The following is an 8,694-nucleotide window of genomic DNA, read 5'->3' on the forward strand; positions in this document are numbered from 1 at the left end:
TTAATAATTTGACAGTTTAGAATTAGGCTTTTAATTTTATTAAAATCGGAAAACGATATAATATACCTGCCATTTGAACTATCGAATAACTGAGCTGAAAATCATCATAGCTTCAATGTTTTTAAACATTTACGCAGTTAATCATAATTTTAATGTTTTCAAGAATATATAATTTTGCAATAGCTACAAGGGTATATGAACTTTGGCTTGCCGAAGTTTGCTTCCTCTCTTGTTTTCTGAATATTTTAACAGACTTTAAAACCGCGCCACAAAATCAACTTCACATATTTTTTAAATTTAATTTCCTTCATCCCCACATATAACTAATATATTAAGTAAATCAATTTAATTTTTTTTTAATATCACAGTGAGTCTAGGCTTTACGCACCGCAACACGCCATTTTTTTGAAGAGACTCCGAACGACCGCCGCCGTCGTGCTATATAATAAATATAAAAAAAACCCTAGATACAAATATAGGCATTTACCGTGAAAAAATAAATATTTACATTTACTCAGAAATAAGAATAATAAGCGCAAAAACCATCCTGCCCTCTAAAGCATGTCGATGACTGGGTTTTCTGCAAGAGGTTTATTCCGGTGAACGAATTGGCTAACTTTTATTTTGTTCGGCCAAAATTCTCAATTAAAAACATTTGGAAAATGTAATTATGGTACCCCCAACCTTGAAGCTGATAAATTTGAGCATTGAAACATCCGTTTTTTTAAACTAGTACGTGGCACGAAATGGCTTCAACTTTAATATGCAGCTATTCAGACACGCATTTACACAACGCATTTACCAACATGTTAGAAGGTATTGTTGGGCAGACCTTTGATTTCCCCACAACTGGGATGAGCAAGAGCACTCTTCAACTTGACGATCAAGTTGAAGTAAATCTTTCCCCGCTCCAGAATTCTATATTTGATTTAATCAATTTTGTGAGTGCCGGCCATAGCAATAATAGCAACAGGTTGCAAAGCAACACACGCTGCAACAAATGGCATCGAAAATACGCAGCTGACAAGCGGTACCTTCGATATTGCATTCGACGAAAAGTATGTCAAAAAAAAAGGACGACCGATCACAATGAGAGCTGATTGAAGACTGACTAATTATTTTTTTACTAAGCTTTATTAGTTAATATTCCTTTTTATACTGACTGCAATTATGTATGCTTCTCGACATTAGTTTAGCCCAGATCGCAAGCGGTGCTGTTGCCGAAGCCGGCAGCGGCGAGGCAGCGTTGTATCAAAGTTTATATACTGATCTCTGAGCGATGCACTATGTTGCCAACCACCAAATTTTTTGACCCAAAAACTCATTTTTTAACAGTCATTAAATATATATTTTTTAACCGCGATGATTCAGAATAACATTAATCTTAAATGTTACAGCCATAAAAATTTAACAGAGTACATTACTGTTAATGTTACAGCTGCTGAAGTCATCTGTTGGTGGAACGTAAATCTAGCGTTTAAGGCAGTGTTGCCCACGCAGACGACTCTGCCGAAACCGACAGTGCCAACCAGGGGTGCTCAAAACTGCCTTATGGTAGTGAATTTATCAACACATTTAAAAAAGATCACGAACACAAGTAAAGAATTCAGTGTAAAGCCGAGGAAAAGACATAAACAAATTTCGAACGCTGCCGATAATTTCGAGATCATCTTTTTCAACGAAAACCTCGCATACCAAAGAACGCTTGTTTCGTAATGGACAAAAAATGGGAAACCAATTTATTATATTTTTCTTAATGAACAGCAGCGGCGTGAGTATATTCACTTTTTATCTTTAAAAAAAAATCTGAACGCCTTGTTATGTTGGTGGTAAATGACTTGTTAAAATACTAATATTTAATTTTAATAACAATAATATTTAATATATTATATATTTATTAGAAAATTATTGATTTGAAACAGTTTCTTATACATTTTAATTTTAGGTAATAATAACAAGATGATTACATGATTTCTTTTAAAAGCGTGATTTTGTTTTGAATTATTTTACATTTGCTGGCGCTAAATTTTCTCCCACCACTGTAATCACAAGGAGTAACCGAACGAAACGGTACTTTTAAAAGCAAACGACAGGAACAAAAGGGAAAGTAAGCGCGCGGTCTTTTTCGGTTCTTTTACATTTCTCGCCACTTGCGTTTTGATTTTCTTGGAGACAATCTCGTGTGCTGTGTTTTAAATAAATCGCTGCCGTTGAAATTTTCAAGTAAGTATAGTGTTGATATAAACAAACTAAAACAAAAAAGGAAATTCCAATACTGTTAATAAAATAACAGTTCATGTTAATTAAAACAAAATGAAATTTGTACCTGTTCCAAAAAATTATTCAATTTAAAAACACTGATTAACAATCTTATATGCAGTGTACAGTCATAACAAATACTAATAATGTGAACGAAAATCATGAACAAAAACTGGACTAATTTAAATTTAAAAATATTATAATTTAAAACAAGAAAGGAAGCAAACTTCGGCAAGCCGAATTTTATATACCCTTGCAGCTATTGCAAAAATTAAATATTTTTTAAAACATTAAAATTATGATTGACTTGCGTATATGTTTAAAAACATTGAAGCTATGATGATTTGCAGCTCAATTATTCGATAGTTATTTTATATATTTTTTTATTTCTATAGCAGCTGTATGATATAGTCTTCCGATTTTTATGAAATTTAACTATGAAATATTAAACCATTATGTCGAAGAACTTAAAGAAAAAGTAAAAACAGCAAAGTTTTAATTTTTTTTCATTTATTTTTTCGATTGTTCCTATATAGCACGACCGCCGCCGTCGTGCTATATAATAAATATAAAAAAAACCCTAGATACAAATATAGGCATTTACCGTGAAAAAATAAATATTTACATTTACTCAGAAATAAGAATAATAAGCGCAAAAACCATCCTGCCCTCTAAAGCATGTCGATGACTGGGTTTTCTGCAAGAGGTTTATTCCGGTGAACGAATTGGCTAACTTTTATTTTGTTCGGCCAAAATTCTCAATTAAAAACATTTGGAAAATGTAATTATGGTACCCCCAACCTTGAAGCTGATAAATTTGAGCATTGAAACATCCGTTTTTTTAAACTAGTACGTGGCACGAAATGGCTTCAACTTTAATATGCAGCTATTCAGACACGCATTTACACAACGCATTTACCAACATGTTAGAAGGTATTGTTGGGCAGACCTTTGATTTCCCCACAACTGGGATGAGCAAGAGCACTCTTCAACTTGACGATCAAGTTGAAGTAAATCTTTCCCCGCTCCAGAATTCTATATTTGATTTAATCAATTTTGTGAGTGCCGGCCATAGCAATAATAGCAACAGGTTGCAAAACAACACACGCTGCAACAAATGGCATCGAAAATACGCAGCTGACAAGCGGTACCTTCGATATTGCATTCGACGAAAAGTATGTCAAAAAAAAAAGGACGACCGATCACAATGAGAGCTGATTGAAGACTGACTAATTATTTTTTTACTAAGCTTTATTAGTTAATATTCCTTTTTATACTGACTGCAATTATGTATGCTTCTCGACATTAGTTTAGCCCAGATCGCAAGCGGTGCTGTTGCCGAAGCCGGCAGCGGCGAGGCAGCGTTGTATCAAAGTTTATATACTGATCTCTGAGCGATGCACTATGTTGCCAACCACCAAATTTTTTGACCCAAAAACTCATTTTTTAACAGTCATTAAATATATATTTTTTAACCGCGATGATTCAGAATAACATTAATCTTAAATGTTACAGCCATAAAAATTTAACAGAGTACATTACTGTTAATGTTACAGCTGCTGAAGTCATCTGTTGGTGGAACGTAAATCTAGCGTTTAAGGCAGTGTTGCCCACGCAGACGACTCTGCCGAAACCGACAGTGCCAACCAGGGGTGCTCAAAACTGCCTTATGGTAGTGAATTTATCAACACATTTAAAAAAGATCACGAACACAAGTAAAGAATTCAGTGTAAAGCCGAGGAAAAGACATAAACAAATTTCGAACGCTGCCGATAATTTCGAGATCATCTTTTTCAACGAAAACCTCGCATACCAAAGAACGCTTGTTTCGTAATGGACAAAAATGGGAAACCAATTTATTATATTTTTCTTAATGAACAGCAGCGGCGTGAGTATATTCACTTTTTATCTTTAAAAAAAAATCTGAACGCCTTGTTATGTTGGTGGTAAATGACTTGTTAAAATACTAATATTTAATTTTAATAACAATAATATTTAATATATTATATATTTTATTAGAAAATTATTGATTTGAAACAGTTTCTTATACATTTTAATTTTAGGTAATAATAACAAGATGATTACATGATTTCTTTTAAAAGCGTGATTTTGTTTTGAATTATTTTACATTTGCTGGCGCTAAATTTTCTCCCACCACTGTAATCACAAGGAGTAACCGAACGAAACGGTACTTTTAAAAGCAAACGACAGGAACAAAAGGGAAAGTAAGCGCGCGGTCTTTTTCGGTTCTTTTACATTTCTCGCCACTTGCGTTTTGATTTTCTTGGAGACAATCTCGTGTGCTGTGTTTTAAATAAATCGCTGCCGTTGAAATTTTCAAGTAAGTATAGTGTTGATATAAACAAACTAAAACAAAAAAGGAAATTCCAATACTGTTAATAAAATAACAGTTCATGTTAATTAAAACAAAATGAAATTTGTACCTGTTCCAAAAAATTATTCAATTTAAAAACACTGATTAACAATCTTATATGCAGTGTACAGTCATAACAAATACTAATAATGTGAACGAAAATCATGAACAAAAACTGGACTAATTTAAATTTAAAAATATTATAATTTAAAACAAGAAAGGAAGCAAACTTCGGCAAGCCGAATTTTATATACCCTTGCAGCTATTGCAAAAATTAAATATTTTTTAAAACATTAAAATTATGATTGACTTGCGTATATGTTTAAAAACATTGAAGCTATGATGATTTGCAGCTCAATTATTAGATAGTTATTTTATATATTTTTTTTATTTCTATAGCAGCTGTATGATATAGTCTTCCGATTTTTATGAAATTTAACTCTGAAATATTAAACCATTATGTCGAAGAACTTAAAGAAAAAGTAAAAACAGCAAAGTTTTAATTTTTTTTCATTTATTTTTTCGATTGTTCCTATATAGCACGACCGCCGCCGTCGTGCTATATAATAAATATAAAAAAAACCCTAGATACAAATATAGGCATTTACCGTGAAAAAATAAATATTTACATTTACTCAGAAATAAGAATAATAAGCGCAAAAACCATCCTGCCCTCTAAAGCATGTCGATGACTGGGTTTTCTGCAAGAGGTTTATTCCGGTGAACGAATTGGCTAACTTTTATTTTGTTCGGCCAAAATTCTCAATTAAAAACATTTGGAAAATGTAATTATGGTACCCCCAACCTTGAAGCTGATAAATTTGAGCATTGAAACATCCGTTTTTTTAAACTAGTACGTGGCACGAAATGGCTTCAACTTTAATATGCAGCTATTCAGACACGCATTTACACAACGCATTTACCAACATGTTAGAAGGTATTGTTGGGCAGACCTTTGATTTCCCCACAACTGGGATGAGCAAGAGCACTCTTCAACTTGACGATCAAGTTGAAGTAAATCTTTCCCCGCTCCAGAATTCTATATTTGATTTAATCAATTTTGTGAGTGCCGGCCATAGCAATAATAGCAACAGGTTGCAAAACAACACACGCTGCAACAAATGGCATCGAAAATACGCAGCTGACAAGCGGTACCTTCGATATTGCATTCGACGAAAAGTATGTCAAAAAAAAAGGACGACCGATCACAATGAGAGCTGATTGAAGACTGACTAATTATTTTTTTACTAAGCTTTATTAGTTAATATTCCTTTTTATACTGACTGCAATTATGTATGCTTCTCGACATTAGTTTAGCCCAGATCGCAAGCGGTGCTGTTGCCGAAGCCGGCAGCGGCGAGGCAGCGTTGTATCAAAGTTTATATACTGATCTCTGAGCGATGCACTATGTTGCCAACCACCAAATTTTTTGACCCAAAAACTCATTTTTTAACAGTCATTAAATATATATTTTTTAACCGCGATGATTCAGAATAACATTAATCTTAAATGTTACAGCCATAAAAATTTAACAGAGTACATTACTGTTAATGTTACAGCTGCTGAAGTCATCTGTTGGTGGAACGTAAATCTAGCGTTTAAGGCAGTGTTGCCCACGCAGACGACTCTGCCGAAACCGACAGTGCCAACCAGGGGTGCTCAAAACTGCCTTATGGTAGTGAATTTATCAACACATTTAAAAAAGATCACGAACACAAGTAAAGAATTCAGTGTAAAGCCGAGGAAAAGACATAAACAAATTTCGAACGCTGCCGATAATTTCGAGATCATCTTTTTCAACGAAAACCTCGCATACCAAAGAACGCTTGTTTCGTAATGGACAAAAAATGGGAAACCAATTTATTATATTTTTCTTAATGAACAGCAGCGGCGTGAGTATATTCACTTTTTATCTTTAAAAAAAAATCTGAACGCCTTGTTATGTTGGTGGTAAATGACTTGTTAAAATACTAATATTTAATTTTAATAACAATAATATTTAATATATTTTATATTATATTAGAAAATTATTGATTTGAAACAGTTTCTTATACATTTTAATTTTAGGTAATAATAACAAGATGATTACATGATTTCTTTTAAAAGCGTGATTTTGTTTTGAATTATTTTACATTTGCTGGCGCTAAATTTTCTCCCACCACTGTAATCACAAGGAGTAACCGAACGAAACGGTACTTTTAAAAGCAAACGACAGGAACAAAAGGGAAAGTAAGCGCGCGGTCTTTTTCGGTTCTTTTACATTTCTCGCCACTTGCGTTTTGATTTTCTTGGAGACAATCTCGTGTGCTGTGTTTTAAATAAATCGCTGCCGTTGAAATTTTCAAGTAAGTATAGTGTTGATATAAACAAACTAAAACAAAAAAGGAAATTCCAATACTGTTAATAAAATAACAGTTCATGTTAATTAAAACAAAATGAAATTTGTACCTGTTCCAAAAAATTATTCAATTTAAAAACACTGATTAACAATCTTATATGCAGTGTACAGTCATAACAAATACTAATAATGTGAACGAAAATCATGAACAAAAACTGGACTAATTTAAATTTAAAAATATTATAATTTAAAACAAGAAAGGAAGCAAACTTCGGCAAGCCGAATTTTATATACCCTTGCAGCTATTGCAAAAATTAAATATTTTTTAAAACATTAAAATTATGATTGACTTGCGTATATGTTTAAAAACATTGAAGCTATGATGATTTGCAGCTCAATTATTAGATAGTTATTTTATATATTTTTTTTATTTCTATAGCAGCTGTATGATATAGTCTTCCGATTTTTATGAAATTTAACTCTGAAATATTAAACCATTACTATATGTCGAAGAACTTAAAGAAAAAGTAAAAACAGCAAAGTTTTAATTTTTTTTCATTTATTTTTTCGATTGTTCCTTTGGGAGCTATATGCTATAGTCGTCCGATCCGGCTCGTTCCGTCTTATATACTACCTGCAATAGAAAGACAACTTTTGTGAAAGTTTCATGCAGATAGCTTCAAAACTGAGAGAATAGTTTGCGTAGAAACGGACGGACAGACGGACATGGCTATATCGACTCGCCTAGTGATGCTGATCAAGAATATATATACTTTATAGGGTCGGAGATGTCTCCTTCACTGCGTTGCAAACTTCTGACTGAAATTATAATACCCTCTGCAAGGGTATAAAAATATTCAATTTAGAAACACTTATTAACAGTCTTAAAAACAGTTTACGGTCAACACATATGTAAACAAATTGTTCCTAAAACCTTGTGTGGCTGTGAATCAAACAAATAAAAAGAAACTTTTTTTTGAGCGTACATTGCAATAAGATTTGAGTTTTATTTTATAATAAATACATATCCATAAATTGTGTTAATTTAACTAACGCGTTTTAAATATTATTTTCGTTTAATTCCAGAAAAACTATTACAAAACAGAAGGTAACTTATGTATAAATTTAAATTTTGTGTTTTGTGAACTCGTTTCGTTTATTTGTCCGCTCTCTATTTCTTTTCCTTATGCCTAGGGTGGGTTTACATCTACATCTTTATTTTTCAGGTTGCAATATTCAAAACACTTTTGGAGGACAATTTGCCAAGGAATATTAGTAAGGTATTAAGTCCCAGTTTAGTGATGGAGCTAAGCTACGACGGTACTAGGAACAAGGAAGGTTTTGCGCCCTATATTCATTTAAATGTGACATTATTCGGTAAGGGCTTTACAGCCTTAACATCATATTTTAATGAAGTTACATATATCCTTCTTTGTGATATCGTTCAATTTTTGATCAATCAATTTCCAATTTTAAATTTTTAGTGCTTTGCACTCTTTGAGTAAAAACAAAAATATCATTTATTTATACATAGTGTGTTAAATTACAAGCATTATAAGTTTTTAATTATTATATTTTTAGAGTCACAAAGAGGGACGGTTACCGCTACCACATCAAAGACACTAGGGCTTAGAATTACAATTATAAGGCTAAAAGTATGGCCAAAAAGATTAGCGAGGAAGTAAACGACCCGGAATAAAACAAAAAATTTTAAAGCCAATGT

The 8,694-nt window shown here is 32.5% G+C and overlaps 1 long non-coding RNA gene across 1 annotated transcript; it reads left to right on the forward strand.

Moving 5' to 3' along the window:
• The first annotated feature begins 4,368 nt into the window (after nt 1–4,368).
• On the forward strand, nt 4,369–8,334 carry LOC128256378 (uncharacterized). Its single transcript, XR_008267764.1, has 5 exons — nt 4,369–4,600; nt 6,193–6,525; nt 6,701–6,978; nt 8,058–8,079; nt 8,198–8,334. It is a non-coding gene; the product is annotated as an uncharacterized LOC128256378 (long non-coding RNA).
• Nucleotides 8,335–8,694: the final 360 nt, after the last annotated feature.

This window comes from Drosophila gunungcola (genome assembly GCF_025200985.1).
Source record: "Drosophila gunungcola strain Sukarami chromosome 2R unlocalized genomic scaffold, Dgunungcola_SK_2 000017F, whole genome shotgun sequence".
Taxonomy (NCBI): domain Eukaryota; kingdom Metazoa; phylum Arthropoda; class Insecta; order Diptera; family Drosophilidae; genus Drosophila; species Drosophila gunungcola.